Genomic DNA, 23,607 nt, shown 5'->3' with positions numbered 1-23,607 from the left:
ACACCGGAATTCATTATCTGCATTTAGAGCGAGGACAGATTTGTCAAAGGCTTCAGGCAGTGACTAAGAACTCAGGAGGAGGAGGAAAGAATATGACAACTTGTTCTTGACCCGCTCAGTTATTTCAACCACAGGAAGCATTTTTAAGATTCTTTGCATTATCATTATTTAGTGACTCACACTGTGGGTTAATAATTCCCTTTTCCTTACTTCTCTTGCTCCTCATGGTTCTGCATAGATCAGGGGCTCAGGGACCTGTCAGCTCGGATATTATTTCATCCTCAGCGGTGCTCAAAACCTCCACATGTGCTTCTTGAATATGCTTGAGAAAAATGTTGTCTGTTGTTGGAGCTGCTGGCTGAGAGATCTGGCTGAGAGATGGTGTTTTAGCCTGAGGCCTCTTGGAGACGTTCAATCCTAGCTCATTGCGGAGGACAACAGTGTCAACCCATTGGCTGCTACCCTTTGAGGAGTGCTGTTCTTCACCATCTAAACAAACCTGTTGCATGTTAAAACTCAGTGCTCCTGTCCTCACTTGTGCCTGGGAGCTAAGTGATGAGAACACACGGACACTTAGAGGGAAACAACACACACTGGGGCCTATCAGAGGGTGGGGAGGAGGTGGGGAAGAAGGTCAGGAAAAAGAACTAATGGGTACTAGGCTTAATACCTGGCTGATGAAATAATCCGCACAACAGACCCCCATGACACAAGTTCACCTATGGACCAAACCTGCACATGCAGGGGGCGGGGGGAGGGGCGGTCATGGCCTCACGTTCCTGAGTTTCCAGTCTTTACTGACCAAGATTAACCAAAAGCGCCTTTCTCAAAGACAAGTACATTCTCTCTGAGGCACTTCTACTCCATGTATTTGTTTATTCTGGCATTGTGACATATTGATATTTTTCCCATTATCAGATTGTGTGAGGATATCAGTGGTACATTTTAAAATCTCATAAGCATTATCAGATACCTCATGAAGATTATCTCCCAAATTATAGCCCTAATAGTAAAAGATTTTAGCCACATTTTGTTTAATTACCTTTACTCAATGTGTTGATGTTTTATTACTTAGAAACCCCCAACCCCTGAATCTTCAAATGACTTGTTCCTTGAACATGAAGAATAAAATTGGGACAGTCTGTCCTCACAATATTTTCTGGTCCAAAGTAATTCCAGATGAATACATGCTTTTGAATAGAATAAACCATTTTGCATCAATTACATTTCCACTGATTTAGGCAAGGACATTGGTTAGGAGAAACAGTGCAATAGTTTAGACCTTGAAACCCTTAGCAAAACAAATCAGCATCAAGTGTGTAAAGTAATATTCATGTGGGTAGAAAGGGTGGAAATGTCTTAAAAGATGGGACCAGAGTCTCATTTCTGGCTGCCCTCTGTGAGTTCCCAGTGATTTGGTTTCATAGTGCCTTATGACTGCCTGCTCTCTTTGCTAAACAATCTGGTTGTGGCTGTTATTTAAAACATTCTCCCCTGATTTTGAGGCCACATGACTTTCATTTGTCATGCAAGTGGATGAGCACGCTTTATTTTTCATTTACAGACAACATGCTTTGAGGCTCCTAAAAAATGTTTCTGTAAGCTGTGGTTTCTGAATGTGGTGACAGCTTTTACATGATGCCTTATAAACAGGTGTTCTCTACATTAGAAGCATGGCCAGAGCCCCGCTCAGGGCTTGACATCTGCCGGCCATAGAGCAATCGCTGGTGAGTGTGTTGCTCCTATTCTGTTGATGGATGACAGCCATAGATCAAGGTAGATGGACATTCTTAAGGTACAGCAGTAAAAGGGTGAGAGTAAAATGGAAATGCATGAGTGCTTTTCAAAGCCAAGAGATTAATAGCTCTGGGCAGGCCAGAAATAATACCGGGATAACTTTTCCATATCTCTAAGTGGAGTTAGCTCTACTCTAATTAGCTTGTCCTTGGCCAGACCAGAGACAGCCGTGGGGTGGGCAGCTCATACACACTGTGCTTTTTATTCCCTCAACTGGAGTAAGTGGTGGCCCCTCCCGGCTTATGTGGAGATGAACAGAACTGAATTTTCTGGAAGCATCATTGAATTTACCTCTTACATGGTTCCCCTTCATCTTCAAGCTGGTGAGGACCAGTGACTACCACTAGTCAGGCTCCACCAACAAGGAGTGGAAAACGGAGGTTACAGACTCTATGATGTTGACCTCTCATGGTGGAAATCTTTTTTTTTTTTAATTATACTTTAAGTTCTGGGGTACATGTGCAGAACGTGCAGGTTTGTTACATAGGTATACGTGTGCCATGGTGATTTGCTGCATCCCCCATCATCTACATTAGATATTTCTCCTAATGCTATCCCCCCAACCCCTGCTGTCCACCCCTTAGCCCCCCCACCCCTCAACAGGCCCCAGTGTGTGATGCTCCCCTCCCTGTGTCCATGTATTCTCATTGTTCAACACCCACTTATGAGTGAGAACATGTGATGTTTGGAATTCTACCACAGGTACAAAGAGGAGCTGGTATCATTCCTTCTGAAACGATTCCAAACAATGCAAAAAGAAGGAATCCTCCCTAACTCATTTTATGAGACCAACATCATTCTGATACCAAAACCTGGCAGAGACACAACTAAAAAAGAAAATTTCAGGCCAATATCCATGATGAAAACATTGATGCAAAAATCCTCAAAAAAATACTTGTAAATCGAATCCAACAGCACATCAAAAAACTTGTCCATCATGGTCAAGTTGGCTTCATCCATGGGATGAAAGGCAAATCAACATACGCAAATCAAAAAATGTAATCCATCACATAAACAGAAGTTTGGGAAATCTCCTTTTAATATTCCTGTTTCCTAAAAAATGTGTGGATCCCCAAGTGGCCTTATCCTAGTAATAGGGTCTACAGATCAAACCCAATTATTTTCTTATGCTATAAGACTGCCAAATTCACTTTAAAATGTCCCAGGTCCATAGGATGATGTAGCTGCAAGGTTTTAAAATAAAAGAAGAACCTACCAGCTTTCCCTTCAGCAATTAATGAGCTGATGTTAACAGCTCTACCTCTGTACTGACTGATAATACCGTGTTGAAGATCCCTCTGAATTTATGTCAATCCCACATTTCTAATTATTTTTAGTCTGTTCTTCTTTTTCCATCAAGTGGATATATCCATGAATGATGATCTATTTAAACGAGGTTTCTGAAATGTTAAAAGAGTGAGGAACTTTCATTGGAATCAATCATGTATTTTCTTGATCTTTAGGACAAATTTTCTCCATGTGGTAGAATTCGAGCTTGCAGCAGTGGCAGAAACCGAATGACAGCTGAAGTCACCCATATGAAGAAGTAGCTTTACCCCACTTCCCTGCAGGCCCCATCCGTGTAAGCTACATCCCAATCCCAGAAGTCCTTGAAGCTGCTCTGCTGCTGGCTTGACATATAGATAATCAAGTGAGGATAAACACAATAACCTAACAATGCGAGCAACTAGCAAATAGTGGCTTGATCTATGGCACTTACGGAGTGTCTGAAATACAAACTCCCATGAGGCCATGAAGAAATTCCCAATTAGACAACATTGATGGATGAGCTACATTAGATGGCTTTTATACCTTCTAAAGATTTCTAGAACCTAATTTCCTTATTTGAGGAGTGGGACTAGCGCCCTCTTCTATTATCACTGATTGTAAGTGACTAAGCCCAGTGTCACATTTTTTTGTAGCAAAGATTGCCATCGATTGTTTATGAAGTTCAATACCAACAAACCTGATTGATAATGGGATCTTATTATGGATCATTAGCTGAGTGCACAAAAGATTCTGATACAATCCTCCTCTCAGATCATAGGAATGAAATGCATTTTAAAAATGCAAAATATTACCTGTATTTTGGGCATCAAGAGAAAACAGCAAACCAGTCTGAGATTCCATGACCAATGAGCCCTGGAATATGAGTATGCTTTTAAAACAGACTGCTTAGAAGAACAAAATGTTACAGCATAATGTGACCCTGGTAATTTCTTCACTGGAACTTTCCACCCACTACTTCTGAACGGAAAAAGTACTCGAGTCCCGAGTTACCCATTACACATTGACTCTGTTCTTAATAGTAGCTGGTGGATTTGCTTTTGAGTAGGATATTCCAGGACTTCTAACTATGCCTTCATTATTCCCTTTTCATTCAATGAGGTGGCATTCCTTGTTAGTTATGAAGTGGAAAATGCAGGTATTGTAACTCAGCATACTTGCTCATAAGAAATAAAACCAAAAAGAAATTAAACATTTTTTTGGCATCTGAAAAACCATTTTAAAGAGTAGTTAGAATAATCCAATTTTCAGTTCCTTTAAATCATACTACATTTAATGCTAATGATTTCCAAATTCATTATAAACATAATCAAATCATTTAAATTAATGTGAAAAAAATGATGTTACCTGTGTTGAATTATTAAAATTCTTAGAAATTTAGAATATGTGATTAAAGAATGCCTAGTGACAAAGCTACCTTCACCCTATCTGATCCAGTCTTTGGAAGGGCCCCTGGTCCTCTGAGCTCATATCTGGTCCAGTCTTTGGAAGGGCCCCTGGTCCTCTGAGCTCATATCTGGTCCAGTCTTTGGAAGGGCTCCTGGTCCTCTGCTGCGGAGCTCTCATAGTGCTTGTCGAACCGAATGGGAAGGCTCTGAGAACCACACTGTGTGTGAACTCATTGAATGTCAAATGTGGAGATGATGGTGAACCTGTAAAGAAGGAACTGGAGAATGTACTGTGGACCTTCTTAGGACTCTGTTGTAATTGACCCCTGGGATAATGACTCTGTCAGATTTGTGTCTTACAAAGTTGAGTAACTCATTCTGAGGATGATCTGGGCCCTTCATCTCCTGCTAATTCCCATTTGATCATCAGATGAAAACAAAGTGACAGAAAAGTGTCTGAAGCCATGTTTAAACTTTGCCTGTTCCATTTTTGGTAAGAGGTCAAAAGTCATAACAAAATCAAATATTTGGGTGATTTAAATATTTCTATTTCTTTCATTTATCTACTCTTTTTCCTTGAGGTCTATGGGCAAGACTACTTATTGCAATAGGAATAAAGTGGATAATCTTGTGGAATATAATACTGAGAAAAAGCAGACTGACTCCCACATATTTATTTCTATATCTAGGTATTTTTAAAGCACACTTCACAAGATCACCTTCAAGTTAAGGCTCAGACCCTTACTGACTGCAAGTGTTTTTTTTTTTGGAGATGGAGTCTCGTTCTGTCACCCAGGCTGGAGCACAGTGGTGCGATCTCAGCTTACTGCAACCTCTGCCTCCTAGGTTCAAGCGATTCTCCTGCCTCAGCCTCACACTGCCGTGCCAGGCTAATTTTTTGTATTTGAGTAGAGATGGGATTTTACCGTTTCACCCAGGCTGGTCTCAAACTCCTGAGCTCAGGTAATTCGCCTGCCTTGGCCTCCCAATGTACTAGGATTATGGGCGTGAGCCACTGCACGTGCTACTGACTGCAAGTTTAAGAAAACTACTTTACTTTTCTGAATATTGGTTAATTCATCTGTGCAGGAGGCATAATGCCTAACTTACAGTGTAACAAAAAGCACTTGGAACATAGTATGTACTCCATAAATTTGACAATATTATACTGTCAAAACAGAAGGACCAAACACCCAGACAAATGTTTCCTCCAAAAATACCACTGTCATTTATTTTCTACACTTACTTGCTAATGTCTCAATTTGCTGATACACTCTACATTCTTCATCACTATTAAATTCAAGAGTAAATTTTACCAGAAGCGCAAGTAAACTGAGCAGTTCCTATGAAAGTCATACCAGCCACTGACCTAGGGACAGGCTAGATTCCCAATGCACTCTCTTCCCCTGGTACCTTGTGTAAACCTTGGGGAGCTATTCAATGGGGAGCTATTCAGATTTAAAAACTGGAATCTCCAGTTTTTAAATAGTTCTCATGTTATGAGTCCAGTACTTGTGGCAATCAACATTGGGTAAACCATTTGTTTCATGATTTGATCCCGTTATGCTGGATGCAGTTTGTATGTGACTAGGGCCTTTATGCTTTGATGTCATTATTTGTTGGTGTATGTTATCTTTGAAAATTCAAGAGTCACAATATTTAGGTGTGGCTTAAAAGGAAAATCATCCCTTGAATAAGAAGACATTCTAAGAAGAAGAAGGCCCAAGGAGACCCAAGCTCCCTTGTGGAGTAGAGACAGCTGAGAGTTCTTATTCTGGTTTGAGGTTCACCCAGTCTACATGTCCGGTGGGCACTGAAGGCAAGAGAGGCTTGGCAGGCATGGTCTTCAGTGGGTTGAGCAGATCGGGTGCTGCGGTTGGAATTGAACTCGGATCCCGCCCTAGGAAGCTGGAGTTGAGCAATGGGAGGGAGAGGCAGAAACCGGAGCCAGGAGGCTGAGGGCAAGGTGGCCCTGGTGTAGCCATGTTTTGGACAGGACAGGAGCTTGTGCTCAAGTGGCCCTTGCACACGACACAATCAGAGACATGAAGAAATCGATTTGCTTGTGAGGAACCACCTATCATTCTCTTGGCTAGACCAGAACATAATGCTTAATACACAGTCTTTATGGCAGACAGGAGTCTCCTTCCGGGGCTGCCGGCACGGACTTGTTAAGTCATTACAGGTGGGGCTTGGCAGTGCCATCCTCATTTAGGGTCTGCTGTTTGTTCCATTATAGCATCCAGTTTACCCCAGACGTTTCAACTCCTTCGAAACAAAAGCTTGGTAGACGTTTCCTTGTACCAGAAACTTCCTTTTAAAGAGGCCTGGGGCTGTAGAAGCTGCATGGGTAAAATTTGGAATGTGCTACTGAGTACTTGCGCTTAAGCACCGGAGTCCTTAGCAACGTTTAATTGAGGCGTATCTACAAGTATTTACCGTGTATGCCAGTTGGCAATCTGTTCTGTACTTATCTGTGGATTTTAAGACATTTCCATGTGAGCGTAGAGTGTGTAAGATTTATTTGTGCAGCGAGTTACCTAACGGGCCCACATATTGTACAGAAATCCAAATTTCAAAGGCTATCCTCATGCTCTCTTGAAAAATACAGTGCCTCATTATATCAATACATCAACCCCGAGGTGAAGCCAACCTGCTAACGTTGAGGTGTAAATCTGAACAATTGGCTGATTTATTAGGATGGTGCAGATAACTACCCAAACAGTTAAGCCACAACATCTACTCTAACGGTTTGGACCATACAGATCAGTTAAAACCACAGGACAGTCACCCACTGGCACTGGGACCAGCCTTGGGTGCTGTGTCCCCGGTTTTCTCTGCAGACTGTTCCTCCTTACAGGAATTAACCCCGTATTGGGTGCAGCCCTGTTTCCCAGTCCAGATGTGCAGGGAGCAGGATTTAAGGAGGCACTCGTTCTCCCTTGCCTCCCCTGTATGTCCCCCACCCAGAGCATGGGTGCCTCCTTAAATGGTGTGCCCTGGTTCCCTCACTCCTCTCACCCTAGTGCCAGCTCCATTCTGACCTTAAGGCCAACTGGAACTTAGGTGCCCTAATAACTCAGCTTTACTCTCTGAACCCCAGGAAAATGGGGTTCACTATGTGTCTGGCCGTGACTTCATGCAGCATCTGTGATAACCAGGGTCATATTTTACTCCTGTTATGATTCCAAGCACCCACTTTCCCTGGGATCATCCTATCTTCGCACTTAATCCTCACAGTAGCTATGTGAAAGGGCTGTTACCCTTGCTGTTCAGATGAAGCTCAGAGAGGCTGTGGACATTGCTCCAAGTCTCATCGCCTGCGGTGATGAGCCTGGGGTTTAAATCTAGCGTGAAGTCCAGCCTCTTCTTGTTCCGCTGTTCCTGTGGCTGGCTCTCCATGACACAGCCCTTTCCTGGTACTCCAGGAAATCACCATCACCCATTAGTATGGCTAGGACCTCATCGTCCCCTTTGCAAAGATACTCTGCATGGCCACTCTCTGACAACAGACCCTGTTTTTAGCCATCCACTTGGGACTCCAAAATCACCCAGTCTTGATCTGGTGGTTGAGGGGAGGGTCTCAGGAGTCCTGGCTTCACCGTCTCAGAGCATGTGATTTGGGGAGGTCACTTCACTGATGAGTGCCTTGTGTTCCTCAGATGTAAAGTGGAGATCCTAGGACATATGTGCCTGGGAGGCTGCTGCAAGACCAAATGAGGCGTGATCAGTCAACTCCTTAGAACAGTGTCTGACCTATAGGCAGCATTCAATCAATGCCGTCACTTATTATGACGCTTCCTAATGTCTGGCACTGGCCTTCCTCTTAGGAAACCCCATGTAGACTTCTGTGGTAGCAGCTGCTGGAAGCTTCCATCTGCAGGGCCACCCCTGGGGCCATGTTTCTCTGAGCACCTAGAGATGGACTTGCTTCTTGGGCCTCTCTTAATCCTTGTGCCTCTGCAGCTAGCTTAGTCTTGCATTACAGAGTGAAGTGAATAGGTGACCTTCATGGGAAGTCACCAAATGCACCAAAATGTTCAATCCAAGAGAAGAGAATGCTATGATGGAGGAAGGGCTGGGATAAACTGGTGCACAGAAGGAGCGAAGCACATGAGCTGTGAGCAAGAGCTGCGCTGACCACAGTCCCCTCCCAGGAGGTGCCTTCAGCATTTTGTTCACACATAAGACTGAAAAACATGGTGTCATTAGTGAAAGACACTCTGTTGGCCTTGGATGTCGTGAGAAGACATAGGCTTTTTGGTAAGGACGGTTGGGTGTATTAGGATTGTTCAGAGCTGCAGAACCAAGAGTCTCCTTACAGAGAGAGAGGAGAGAGATTTATTTTATGGAATTGGTTTATACTACTGTGAGGGCTGGCAAGTCTAAAATTTGCAGGATCCGCCAGCAAGCTGGAGACCCAGGGGAGAGCCCATAAATGTGACCGTTTAAATCATTCGGTGATCTGCTGGCAGAATTCCCTCTTCCTCAGGGGAGATCAGTCTTTTACTGAAAGGCTTCAGCTGATTAGATGAGGTCCACCCACAGCATGGGGGGTCATTTACTTTGTCCACTGTCTCCTGATTTAAATGTTCACATCATCTATAAAATAACTTCACACCAACATCCAGATGTCTTGGACCAGAGATTTGGGTGCTGTGGACTGGCCACATTGACACACAAAATTAACTATCACATTGGGCCTTTGAAATTAACTGAATGTCCAAGGCACTCCCTCACCTGGGACATTCCCAAAGCAGGTTATTTCAGGCCAAAATCATTTTGTCAAGTCGAAGGTTGCCAGGGGAATTAAGAAAGCATCCTTTTAGGATGATGACAATCCGGGCGTTTCAGATAGGCCGATGGCATGCATGTGCAAATGGCAGATGTCTCTTTAAAGGATATTCTGGAGACATGGTGAGTTCTTCAATGACACTAACAAACAGCAGACTCACATATTTGTGCACAATACTTTTGGTGCTGAAACAGAGAGTTCTCACTGGAAAACTTAATCCTGGATGGGAAATTAGTAGAATTTTTGTTTTTTTTTTTTGAGATGAAGTCTCACTCGGTTGCCCAGGCTGCAATGACCCAACCTTGGCTTACTGTAACCTCTGCCTCCTAGTTCAAGCAATTCTCCTGTCTCAGCCTCCCCAGTAGCCGGGATTACAGGCATGCACCACCATGCCCTGCTAGCTTTTTGTCTTTTTAGTAAAAATGGGGTTTCACTATGTTGGTCAGGCTAGTCTTGAACTCCCGACCTCAAGTGATCCACCTACCTTGGCCTCCCAAAGTGCTGGAATTATGGGTGTGAGCCACTGCACACAGCCAGAAACAAGTAGAATTTTTAAGTTATATCCATAGAGACTCACCTCACTGTCTCAGATAGATAAAGAAAAAGTGTGCCTTTGTTTTGCTCTTAATTGAGGGAACTCAGAAGGAAATATTTCAGTTGTGTCAGGGACTGACATTCCACATTTTTCTGTGCATCTACAGAGAGCATCAGCCCATTAATAACATGATGAATTATGATGACAGGGGAGAACACACTGGTGGGCAGTGACATGCTTCTGAGGTTTTACAGATATTGGAAGGAATGGAAATATGATCTCCTAATACTCTGATTTGTACGTGGGGTGCAAATTGTAGTTGTTTGGGAAACTTCTCTGTTTTACTTTCACAGGAGTGATATACATGGACAAACATTCTTTTTTTAAAATGTCAAATAGATAGTAAAATTGTATAGAGACAGGAGGGCTTGGCGTGTAGGAATGAAATAGCCTAAACCTACTTGTGACCCTTCAGAGCACTTAGCTTTCCTCTGTGGGGCACTCAGAGCTTTTGGAAAGAGCATGAGTATGGGAGTCCGCATGTGCCACACCTGCAAATGGTAAACTTTGAAATGAAAGGTTTTCTGTGAAGATGGAGAGCATGGAGAACTTAAATTAGCTTGAATTTTGAGGAACGAGACCTGGGATTCTGGGGCCAGCCACTATTTTCCTGTAAAGCGCAGGCATCGTTTCCTCGGGATCCAGGGGTGCTGCGTCTGCGCAGTTCATGCTCAGCATCCCCGGCACAGAAGCCCTCTGCCCGGACGTCACAGCCACAGTCAAAATCTCACACATGTCTCTGTGAAGGGCCACCTCCCCCCAGCCCCCATATCCGCCCCCAGGCTCCACAGCATTCTCCGGCTCACAGGTGCATCCCTCTCCCTGTAATCATGGGTAACTCTTCCTGTCCTCTGTGTCTTGTGTCTTCCTGTGCACACACTCCCTTACTATTTCCTTGTAAGGCCTACCCAAAATCCCCACTCTTTTATTATTTGGGGCCACCTTCACCACGTTTACTCTAGTACCTACACTGTCTCTTCCTTGACCACCACATCTGCCTGTTGACTAAGCAGTGGGGAATTTGATTGGATATAGGTGATGATATATCTTACACTCAGACCTGGCCGATCTAAAAGGCAGCAGGCCCCATTCTAGCGTTCACAGTTAAAGGGCATTCTCCACCTTCTTCTCCAATATCCAACAATAACAAACGACCCAGGGCTGAGATCCCTTAAGGGTTTATTTGACTTAATTGCCATGAAGTGTGCTGTGAACAAGATATAAATGTATATTTTTCTTGCAGTAGTTCATGGTGCTCTCATAATCTGACTCATATTTGAGGAATTTGGAAATAAAATATTTTATAACAACACTGGAGCCAAGGTCTTTTTCATTCTCCCTGTCTGATCATATTCCCTTGAATTATTTGGGTAATCATGGGTAGAGAGCATCTTCTCTTCAGGGGTAACATTTTTGAGAGTCTTCCTATCAAAGCTAAACTTGAGGGAAAAAGAGCTGAATTATAGATTAGAGGAATAAATGGTCTTCCCTTTTCTCAATCTGTATGGACAAAGAAAGTAGATAGGTTTTATTGTAAGCCACAATATATTTCTTGAACTCCTGGCCTCAAGTGATCCTCCCCCACCTTGGCCTCCCAAAGAGCTGGGATTACAGGTGTGAGCCACTGTGCCTAGCCATAGCACATTTCTGATCAATTAAAATGTAGACCCAGACTGGAGTTAGGAGTTTTAACGGCCCCATTTCTTTGACTCTTGTTTTTTAGCACATGTGACTTAACTTCAACTGCTAGCACCTGGATCCGTGTGCCTGGGGGCTTCTTCTGGCTCCTAGAGCTTGCCAAAATAGGTCAGAGATACTGAGGCAGTTCACCTCCAGCTCAGCTCCAAACCAAGGACTGTCAGGAGTTGGTGTATAAATGCCTCCACTCCCTCACCCCTTGAATGAGGCAACTCTGAGGTGGGCAGTTGACACGGGCCCCAGCAGAATGAATCTCCAGTTGCCCACGGTGGCAGCATGCCTGATTATGTACGCTTCCTTGGCTTCCTTTACTTCCCCGTCTTAGTTTGGTCCTTATGCTCCAGGAGGATCTCCCAAGTAAACTCCTTGCCTTTGAATCCCTGCCTCGGGTCCTCTTCAGAAGATTCTCAGACTAAGACAGGAGAGTAGAGGCCAGGACTGCAACTGTAATTTTGTCACAAACAGCAAACCGGGGTGAGTCGGTCAGTTCACAGATTCCAGTTTCCTCATATGTCAACTAATGCTACTTCAGCAGCGCGTCTCACAACAGCAATTCGAATGCTGATGCTAAAGCAAAGCTGAGGATGACAATCGCCCCATCATCCCCTCGAGTGCTGTTGATGCGTACCTGACCCGGCTGTAAGGCAAGAATTTCAGAGGAAAATAGCAGGGCATTTTCTTAGATCGCGGGTTCAGTCAATTCCATATGACTTTCCAATGAAAAGAAACTTGTTTTATGTCACCTTGTCCTACTTCCGCTCCGTCAGAACTCCTGTTCACTCAGAGTTGGTGTCACTTCACTTCCCACCCCGTGAGTCCCGGTGCCGTTAGGTGGCTCCTGCAGAGACACAGGCTTACTTTCCTGGCTTCCTGCTGCCTGTGGCAGTAGGCAGAGTCTTGCAGGGGACACAGAAGTGACTGAAATGAACCTGAGTGGCTGCTTGTTAGCCATAGGGTAGGCGACCTGATGTTACCCGAACCTTTATCTCTGGTAAAACATGAACTCACTCACAGGCTGGAGAGAACCTCGGGCTCCATGCTCTTTGGAAATGAGTGCCTGGGGGCGGCTCTGAGGGAGTCTGCCGAATTCTTATGACTCCTGGGCGTCTCTTCTGCAAATCCTCCCGAACACAGCCTTTCCTGAGCAGCCCCTCCGCCGCCTCCCCCAGAGCAGCAGAACAGGTGCCTGCACATGCATGCCGTCTCTGCACATACACAGCCGCAGTTCAGGGGCCTCAGATCCCAGGCTCAGCCCAGTGCTTTCCACACTGCCTGGCCAATGTTCGCTGTGTTTCCTGGCTCTCTGCAGCATTGGGGCTCCTTGGCTGTTATTTCTTCCTGCAACAGAGCCTCCGAGCTCACTACAGGAATCCTGGAGAAATCGCAGCTCTTCACCCCAGCACCTGACTATCAGTTTGATACCAGAGCTACTCCAAAACCGATCATGCTAGGGCAGGTAATCCCGTGATGTGCCCTTTGTGTTCTATGCCAAGGTGTCCCTTGTAGCAAATAAGTCTAGTTATCTATGCACAGCCCTCTAGGGCCAGCTGACAGGGACACTCTACCTGGTTGACAGTGGCACAGAGGCCTTACGAGCTACGGAAAGTGACAGCACTCAGCCCAGCCTCAGCTCTGTGACGTACGTACTTGCTGGGTATTCATATAATTGAACTACAATATTTACCAACTTTGCATGTGTTTTTCTTTGCAGATTTTGGTGAGTATGCCAGATACTCTTCTTAAAATACATGAGGGGGAGAGAAAAAGAAGAAATATGATTGAAATTTGGGGTTGCATTGCTGAAGTTCAGGACATTTATCAAATGTTGCTCTAAAATATCTTGAGTTAGGGCTTACTTATTGCAGATAGCAGATGTCTGCATTTCCCAGTGTTTTAAGATAGGAAGTGAAGTGTATTGTTTTCCACAGATGTCATCTAAAAAAAGAGGAGCAGGGTAACACATAGCCCCTTCCTGCTGTCATCCCGGGATGCATTTGCTGTCTCCCAAACAGCTAGATGGAGCCCTTTCCTCTTTAATTAACAGAAAACCATTTTATGAATTAATTAACAAGTTGGAGACCTAAGCCAACAGCGCAAGGTCTGTATTGGAATTACTCACTGAACACGTCTCCCCAGGGACGAGGCAGATGATGAGAGAAGGCGGAATGGAAAGGAGGCAGACCAGCGCAGTCTCATGGCTGGTATGTCAGGAAGAGCCTCCTCAGCAGGTCAGTGTACAAGAAAGGGCTGCACGGCAAAAAGAGAAAAACCTACTGAGGCGTGTGACACGACCAATAGCATTACACAGGGCAATGCCTTGAACAAATATCCTGGAATGAGGCAGACAGAGTGGGGATATTTGTTTGATAAACCCTGGGGCGAGTTATTCCACCAACTGGACTTTTCTCTAAGTGGTTAAGTAAAACTTGTGTGTGTTTTTCCCCCAGAGTATTTCAGCATTCAGGAGAAAGAGGCCGTTGGAAAATTTAGACTCCAGTAAGACGTTGCAACACAAACTTTGCTGTTTGTTTTTAAAGGGAGATGTACAGATCTAAATCTGGTCTCCACTCACCCGTAAGATTCTTGGAGACTGACATAGTCCTTTTCTCTCTAAATTTAACTTAATGCTGTGTCTCAGGCAATAAGCGCAGTTTGGTTTTTGTATCAAGGGTAGACCCCTTTGTGTTAAGAGCAAGTTCGTATTGAAGTTCACAACTAGATGTTACGAAGTGAGATGACTTTTTCCAACATTTTGTTTTAAAATTATTACATGATACAGACAGCAAGTCGAGGGGGTTTTATTCCGCACCTATATGGACACCATTTAAATGTAATTCTCCCATTACCATTAGACTATACTTGCTTTATCACCCTTCTATCTGTCTGCACTCCAACCATTCATTCATCTTGTATTTTTGTACACTTTCCCTTAATACTTCAACATACATATCATTAAGTAGGGTTCAGTTTTGTTTACAGTTTTTTTGGTGTAAAGTCAATTCTCTGAATCAGTTTTGACCCGTGAGTAAGCCTATGTTACCCATCCTTTATCAGAAAAGGTAAGAACACCAGCACTGTGACCCAGACAGTTCTCTCCCACTTCTGCCAGCCAAGCCCAGCCCCTCTCACTCCCAGAGGCAATTGATCTGCTTTTTTTTCTTTCCAGTGGGAGAATTTGGGGCACATTTATTTCTCTTTGTAAGACCAGATGCCCAAAAGCATAGTAAACATACCATTCATAAATTATTACATTTATTGCATATGTTTTAGGAAACAACAGAAAGAGAAACTTTGGCAAAGGATGGCAAGACCTTCTGACCAATGGTAACCTGACAGTAGCAGTCCTGGCCTTTTTGGCAACAGGGACCAGTTTCAGGGAAGACAGTTTTTCCACGAACTGAGGTGTAGGGATGGTTTTCAGATGATTCAAGCACATTGCACTTACTGTGCACTGTATTTCTATGATTATTATATTGTAATATGTAATGAAATAATTACACAACTCACAATCACGTAGTAGCAGTGGGACCCTGAGCTTGTTTTCCCACAACTAGATGCCCCATCTGGGGGTGATGAGAGACAGCGACACCGAAGTGTGTTGGTTACGTCCGGTCTACTCTGTAATTGCGAGCCAGCTGCTGTCACTGCAGAAAACCCTGCTTCACAAGGGTGAGCTGTTGCACATGGAAGCAGGCTTTGCAATGCCTGTGTGGCAATCTCAAAATATTCCTCCTTGACCTTCATCCAGAGTGTATGGAGATTTGAAGTTGTCTCAGACATACTTTTAAGGCCGCCACCATTTGCAGTCTCAAGCAGTGGATCCTCTTGCTGTACGATCAAAGTGGATTCACCTGGCTTATTCACAAACGGGTTCATTCCTTCCCAGGAGCGGGGTCTTTTGTGATTGGGAAGTAATGCTCGAGCTGTTTTGAAAGCTGAGGTAGGTGATCATGCCCCAGCTGGGGGAAAGAAGGCCCGGGCTCAGTCTCTTTCAAAATCCCTGCTACTGTTTGAAACATGTTAGAAATCCCAGTGTTTACTCCTCAGCCACATACTTCCAGTTTGGCTTTGATCGTGGTCACTTTATCTGCCGACTTGAACCCAGCTTCCTTCTCTCCTGAAGTGACAGATTGAGTTCGTTGAGCAGGTTAAATACGTCACATGAGTAAGCAAGTTTTGCAGCCCATTCTGTGTCACTGAAATGTGCTGCCAGTGGTAACTGTCCTTCTAAATAAATCACTGGGGCAGTTCTCGTAACTGAAAAACTCTGGTCAGTGAGCTACCTTTGGAAAGCCATCTCGCTTCTGTGTATCAGAGAAGACGTGTGTGCTCCGCAACCACCTCCTCACAGAGCCGCAAGAACAGACGTGAGTTAAGGGCATGCGATTGACAGTTTTAATCACATCTTGTGAAACGTTCTTAAGTTCAGGTGACATTTTTCGGCTAGCCAGCATGTCTCTATGGATGACACAGTGCATAGACTCACATCAGAACTGGCCTCTTTGACCTAAGTGGTGAAACCAGAAAGCCATTCAGACAAGCTCCGTTTGTGCATGTACTGACACAAAATGACCAGTTCAGTTTTCCTGATATGTCACCACCCAAAGATTTGTATAGTCCTGCAGCTGTGGTGTTGGCTGGCAACAAAAGCACACATAACACATCTTCATGCACATCCTCCTGAAAAATATATCGCACGGAAACGAGCATTATTGCCTTTGTGGTCAACATCGGTAGACTCATCAACCTGGACTGCATACCACGGTGACTCATTAATTCTCTCTCAGATTCATGCCCCAGTAGCCTCTGCTGTTTCATCATTTCATTTAGTTATGCTGCTAGCTGAAAGAGGAACACACGGTACCTTTGGAACGGCAGCCTACCCTAAAAGTTCAGGACAAATTTCCCTAGCAGCAGGCAGGATCAACTCTTCACCAACAGCAAAGGGCTTCTTAGCTTTAGCAATGTGCTTAATCACTAGAACGGGGCTCTCAGGGCAGACATGTTTGACGAAGCTGTGGCCTTCAATAATTGCTTCTGTTCTTTGTTTAACTTTTTTTTTCTTTTGAAAAACTCCAATGGCTTGTCTTTTAATGCAGGGTGCTCAGTCTCCATGTAGCAAAGCAGTTTTGAAGCCTCGTGGCTTTGTTGGGTAGCTGGTCACCACATATTACACAAAGTGAGCTTGGAGAATGTGAATCGCCTGTTGCAATTAACTGGGAATTTAAGTAGGACTCTTGGTATTTTCCTTTTGCTGGAAGTCTCAGAGTCTCCTGCTGTCTCTTCATTGGTTCTTTTCCCCTTTTCAAAGACGCTCTCCAGTGACATTTGTTTTCTACTCATTTTGTCTCGGGTTAGTTCGTGGGCTTACCAAAACTGTGACTGAGACAAGTGTGCAGTGCAGGAAAGAGGTGTGAATGGAAGTGGTAAATAAAATAACAGGCAGGCCATGCATAGGCTAAAATCAGTGTCGGATTCTGACTTAAAGCCTGCCACCGGAACTGCATGGAAGCATATCAACTCACCTGCCACCACGAAACCTGCATGCTTAATAGTCACTGTCCACTCACGGAGGGGAGTTTGACATGAGGCTGCAAGCAGTGGGTGTATTATAGCCACCATGCAGTCAAGCCTGTCTGCTAATATTAATCTGTATTTGCAGCTTCTCCCCAGTGCTAGCATCACTTCCTCAGCTCCACCTAGATCATCAGGCATTAGATTCTCATAAGGAGTGTGCACCCCAGATCCCTCACACGTGCAGTTCACAATATGGTTAACGTTCCTCTGAGAGTTTAATGCTGTGCTGATTTGATGGGAGGTGGAGCTCAGGTGGTCATGCACGCTCATCCACCGCTCACTTTCTGCTGTATGGCCTGATTCCTAACAGGACACAGTACTGGTCCATGGCCCAGGGCTGGGGACTACTGCCTTAGGAAGCTGAGACATTTGACACCATGAACTCCATGTGGACATGCATCGTACGGTGCTCACCTGGGTTTCCAGAGTATGATGGAATCAAAATTTGCTGTGATTTTTTAAAATTAGAGGTTTTAAATAAGTATACATTATAAAGTTTGTATCTACCTACTTCAATCATTCAGATACACACTTTTATAAAACTATTTTGTAAAACCATTTTGTATTTACAGCAGAAGCAACTTTCTCCGAAAGTGTGAGATTTGAAGAGATGTGCTTTATGGACAGAGGCATTCTCATGTCTTCTGTATGCACCATCCATCATGCAGTCTTGACATTTCTCCAAATTGCCTAAAAACAGAACATTTGACCAACACAGAAGTAAGTTTATCCATTTCCTTTTTACATGACTCAAAACAGTCTTAACTCGATGGCAGGAATTGTGGGATGTGAGTAAGGAAGGCAGGGACTCACCTAGCCTGAGTGACAGTCCAGGGAGGTATGCAGAATTAGCCCCAGCTCTGAGGATGGGCTTGAGAGAGAAGAAAGCTGTGTTGGGCTCTGAAACACAAAATAGAGAATTTGAAATCATGTCGTATCCTCGGGCCTCTAGCAAGTTTTGCTTAGAAATTAAAGACCCAAGAGAGATCTGTGTTTCTTTTTCAGTTCTACATCATCCTTCAGTACCACATTTTGATCTTTGAACATAGATAATGGCCAGGATGCCAACTCCATCTAGCAAACATACCCCCAGCACCAGTTCCTCAGAGTAAGAAATGTGCAGGAAATCAAAATTTGACCATAAGTCTGAGTAGTAACCTTATTAGTTGAAAAGTAGCTAATCCATTTTTATTCCGTTTTTTTTTTTTTTCACAAAAGAAATAAACAAATAATTTATTGTAAAGAATTTCCAACTGAATTTTTTCTCTGTTTGGAAAGAGTTTTCCACAGTTGGTGTCAAGTTATTCCCTGACAGGCCGAACCCCTCATGCCTGCACTGTGGTGAGGGTCCAGTGATCTGTGGCCACTCTGTGTGCAATCCTGCGGGACACCCTTCATTGCAGGGCCATTTTGTTGGTGCCGAGGCTGAGGCTGGGAAACATGAAGTCCCGTGCTCTTTCCATGGACGTCCTCTCTTGAGTTAGCCCTCTGCCTGGCCCTCTTGTAGGGTGGGCATGTGAGATCCTGTTTGCTTCCAGTCTGTCTCCTTCATGGTCTTCAGTTGGTTTTTATTCTCAGATGAGTTTGCCTTCCTCTGAGCCGGAGGAACACCCTTCTGGAGTGGCTTGATTCTAAATGAGACTAAACAGCATCATTCTGGCTTTCTCCTGGAAAGCCGCTGGCAGAGCACGGCACTTCATCCCTGCAGATGAGAAACACGCACCTCATCTATAATACAGAAAAACTGCTTTATGTTCATGGTGTTCATTCCCATTTCTCCCCTAAGTCTGATTCTGAACATGAAAAGAAGGAAAATATTTAATTACTCTGAAATATATAGGCCTGAAGAATTATCAATAATGATAAGAATGGAGAAAAGTTGCTTCCGTGTGAGTATTTGTTTTCTTTCCACCCAGGTTGGTAGGCTGTGCATTTGTAGGTGATGATGATACTAAAGAAAGCAATGTAAACAGCTGCACCGACTCCCTTCATTAATTAATTGGACAAACATGTATTGAATATTGAATATTGCCTATGCCCAAGACTCTAATGGGTGCTGTATTAGTCTGTTCTCACACTGCTAATAAAGATATACCTGAGAGAGGGTAATTTATAAAGGAAAGAGGTTTAATTGACTCACAGTTCAGCATGGCTGGAGAGGCCTCAGTAAACTTACATTCATGGTGGAAGGGGAAGCAAACGTGTTTCTTCACATGGCTTGTTCACTCAACGTTGTAGTGCTGAGCAAAAGGGGAAAGTCCCTTATAAAACCATCAGCTCTTATGAGAACTCACTCACCATCATCAGAACAGCAGCATGGGGAAACTGCCCCCATGATTCAACCACCTCCCACCAGGTCCCGCCCATGACACAAAGGGATTTTGGGAACTACAATTCAGGGTAAGATTTGGGTGGGGACATAACCAAATCATATCAGGTGCTCAAAAAATAAGCAAATAAGAAATCATCCCTACCTTTCAAACTAATGGGAGATAACGGTAAATAAAGGACTTTCCCTAAAAATTGGCCAACGTGAATGATTGAATGGATTTAAAATCCAACAGGTATGGATTCACGAAGGAGGGAACAACTCATTTTGTCTGGAGTGATCTGAAAATGTTCAGCAAAGATATTGAGGACAGCTAGACCCAGAACTTGAAGAATGGGTAGAAGTTTGCTGAGTAGCAAAGTTGAAGGGCATTCCTGGAATAGAAACTAACAGATGCCAAAAATGAAGTTAGAGGTACACAGCACGTACTTGGAACTCTGGTGGGAATGGCAGACTGGACTGGTTTGGAATGAGATGGCCCTAAGTTCTGTCCTTGGTGTGGTGGGTAGGACAGGGGTGTTGCCCAAGAGCTCTGAGCTTTGGTTTCTGTAAGTGGAAAGCTGGAATAACGATAATGCCTCCCCACCACAAAGACAGGAAGATAGAATAAATAAGTGAGGTGAGGCCAGTGGTGAATACAAGTCATTTCAGATCACTGGAGCTGTAAGTATCAGCCTACAGAATCTAGAAGCTATAGGGGCATTCCTCTAAAATGGCAGGTCAGAGCCCTAGTAAGACAGACCATCTGGAGCAGCCTGAGGAGGAGGGAGCTGTAGGGTAAGCAATGGCAAGACAGCAGCATTTCCCAAAGGGGAGTTACCTCATGTTTTGAGTTTGAAATAGTTCACGCCATTTGCAGTGGGGAAGTTGGCCAAGTAAAGATGAGACTGAAGTTGGGCTGAGCATTTGGGCAGCTCTTGCAATTTCTAGTCCATGAAATAAAATGTGAAAGTTCTAAATTTTTAAAGTTTTCCATACAAAAGTAATACGTACACAGTGCTAAAACTGGAAAAGTAGAAAAGAGAAAAGGGAAAAGTCAGACATGGTCCTGCCACCTACATGTCATCAGCACCTCGGTGTGTTTCAGGCATGTCTTCTGTTTGGATGAGAAAGTCAGCCATGGTCCTGCCACCTACATGTCATCAGCACCTCGGTGTGTATCAGGCATGTCTTCTGTTTGGATGAGTTTTACTTGTTTGTTTGTTCTACATAATCCCACTCATATTAATGTCCATTTGCATACAAAGTCCCACTTATATATTGCCCAACAGTGTATCTTGTGTGTGTCTATATTAGCATACATTTCTCTTAATCCTCATTTAAAAATATTACTGATTGTGAATCTAAAATGAACTCTTTTGTGCCTTGTTTTTTGTATTTAACAGCTTTTCCTTAGAATGGATTCCAAGAAATGAGATTGATGAGATTATATTTACATTTGAGAAATTTGGGGTAAGTTTTCATGCTGACCATCAATATAAGGAAATGCCAGATATTGATCGATAGTTGTAAACAATAATCATTATTAATTTAAAATATTGATTAATGAGATAAAATGACATTACATTTTTATTTTAACTTGTATCTCTTCGGAAACATTTTTTCGTATCCTCTCTTGAATATTTCTGGTTATGTTATTGAGTAAATACTAAATGTTGGTGATTTGCTCATGGTTATTATTTTGACATAGAATATTGGAGTCTTTCAGTTCCAATGTTATGCCTATAACCCGTTCCATCCATTCATTTTTCTCATTTATTGTTCTTATTCATTCTCAGTAGTTTTGAGAACCTAGTCCAAGGCAATCAACCTTGAATTCTGCATTAACTGGCCCTGGTCTCTGCTAGGCTAGAACACTACTTTCAGGAAAATGACTTTAAAAATAATCATGTGCGCATGTGTAAGGGTGTATAGGGAGAAATGGTCTAATGTAAATTGCTCTTGCAATGTTTACTAGTGTGCTTTTTTTCTTTTTCTTTTTTTAAAAAAAACTCACTTCTTATAGATTGTAGACTTGAAAAGTGTACACGTACTTTTAAATGATGAATTAGCAAGCTGTGATTTACAAACCCTGGAGAAAAGAAAGTTATATAATTACCTCCCTTTAAGACTTACACAACTAAAAACTAGCCAACATTATCACAAGTGTAAGTAATACCTTTCATAAAGAGAAACTCACCTCACTTCTTAATGTTGTTTTGACTTTCACCACATGGCGAAAGAGAGACACACCGAGAGACAGAACATTGTGGATCTGCTCTTTTTCTTTTTCTCTTTCTCTGTCTCTCACATACTCTCACTTTCTCCCTCTCACTGTGTTCTTTTCTGTCTCTGTCTCTTTCTCTCCTTAACTCCTTCAGCATAACTCCACCATCTAGTCCAGTCAGGCAGCAGGTGGGGCCAGGTGAAGTCTCTCGAGGTGGAGCAGATCCACTTGCAGGCTGGGTGTGAGACATCCGAGTAGGTGGAGGACAGAGGGTGAAGAGGTGCTAGCTAGCAGGCTGAGCCTTTCCTAACTGGTGTGAGAAGCTAGAGCCTCCCCCTCAGTGGAGCACTGTCCTGACCCTGCCATTCCCCATCTTTCACTGCAGTAGGTAAGACTTCTGGTGTAGCACAAAGCCCAGGGCAGGCTGGTATTCACAGGAACAAATAATTATCCAAATTAATTAACATATTTTCTTTTTGTATGAATATCCATGCTCAGGGCTAATTGCTCATTTAATTAAAGCCTTCAGCCTTAATCAGGATTACTTTATATGTAATTCACGCATATCTAAGATATATCAACTACTTTCATTGTTATGTGCCTGAAACAAAGATAGAGCCATATACTAATGATAAAAAAACTTAGGGAACTTAGGGGCTAGAGCTGCAAATGGCAGCTGAGTAAAGTCACTGTCCATAGCGTTTTCCCGTGAACTTGGTTGACTTTGGAGTATTTTCTACTAGGAAGTGCATTTAGGGATTTTTGGTCGCTATCATTCTTTTTTTATTTTATTCTAAATACTCCACTTTCTGGTTTCTGTTTCTTTTTGAACAAACATTTTTGGGAGTTTAATCTTTGGATGATCATTCTTTCAGAACGACGCTCGAAACTGGGTCACGTGAGTTGTGTTTCATCATCCTATACTTCAGGGGCAAGAGGATTTGTTGCGGGGGCTGCATGGGGACTCTGGCAGGCCGGTTTCAGGTGACTGGAGTTGGGGTCTGTCTGTGTCCAGAGCAGAAGGTCAGGACATTGTCACCCAAGTCCACAAGTGTCTTTGGGTGGTGAGCATGGCTGCCTTTAGTGGTTGGTTTACATCCTTCCAAAATATCCGTGTCAGTATTTGCAAGAGACTGAAAACAGAAAATGGCCTGGATTAAAGAAAATGAGGGAAATTAATGTTCCCTATGAGAAAAGGATATGGGTAAAGCTGACTTCATACATGGCTGGAACCAGGGCCCAATTTATGTCATCAAGATGCAGTTTCTTGGTATCTCTTGGATCTATCATCCCCAATGTTGGCTTCATCTTCAGAATTACGCAGTGAGAAAATGACCACCATCAGTTTTGCCTGTTCAAATCTCACAGAACAAAGAGAGTGCCCCTCTCTCAGCAGCCTCAGTAACACTTTCATTGGCTGTGCATGAGTCAGAGTGAATCATGGTGGTCCTAGCCATGGCCAAGGGAATGCAATGTGCCCACTGGGCAGCAATGAATTACCAGCTGCTCCACCCAGTGAGCTGGAGCTGGGGTCAATCCCACTGGAAATCCCAAGAATTAAGATTAAGAAAAGGTGCTTTGTAACCTAGAGAAAATTAAGATGTCATCATCAGAAGAAACTTAAATGAACATAACACAGCAAAAATAACAGATAGCCATCTGGGGATGAGGATGGGATTATGTGACAAATATTGTATCAAATCAGGGAATTAAAATTCTTTTAAGAACTAGGTGAGCATTGGGGCGTCATTCCACAGGCTTTTTTTTTTTTTTTTTTTGGAATGGCAGTTGGAGTTGGTGGCCTGTCATGAAGAGCTGCTTTTCCCCCCGCCTCCTTCCCACACCCGTGCTGTATCTGGAGTGAAGGGTCTGAGTTCTGCCTGCTTTTGGCCCAAGGTTTCCCAATCCAGATTGCAAAATAAGGACTATTGTGCT

This window comes from Sapajus apella, unplaced genomic scaffold, assembly GCF_009761245.1.
Source record: "Sapajus apella isolate SASKATOON/1434 unplaced genomic scaffold, GSC_monkey_1.0 scaffold60, whole genome shotgun sequence".
In the NCBI taxonomy this organism is placed as follows: Eukaryota; Metazoa; Chordata; class Mammalia; order Primates; family Cebidae; genus Sapajus; species Sapajus apella.
This window is presented reverse-complemented; position numbering follows the sequence as displayed.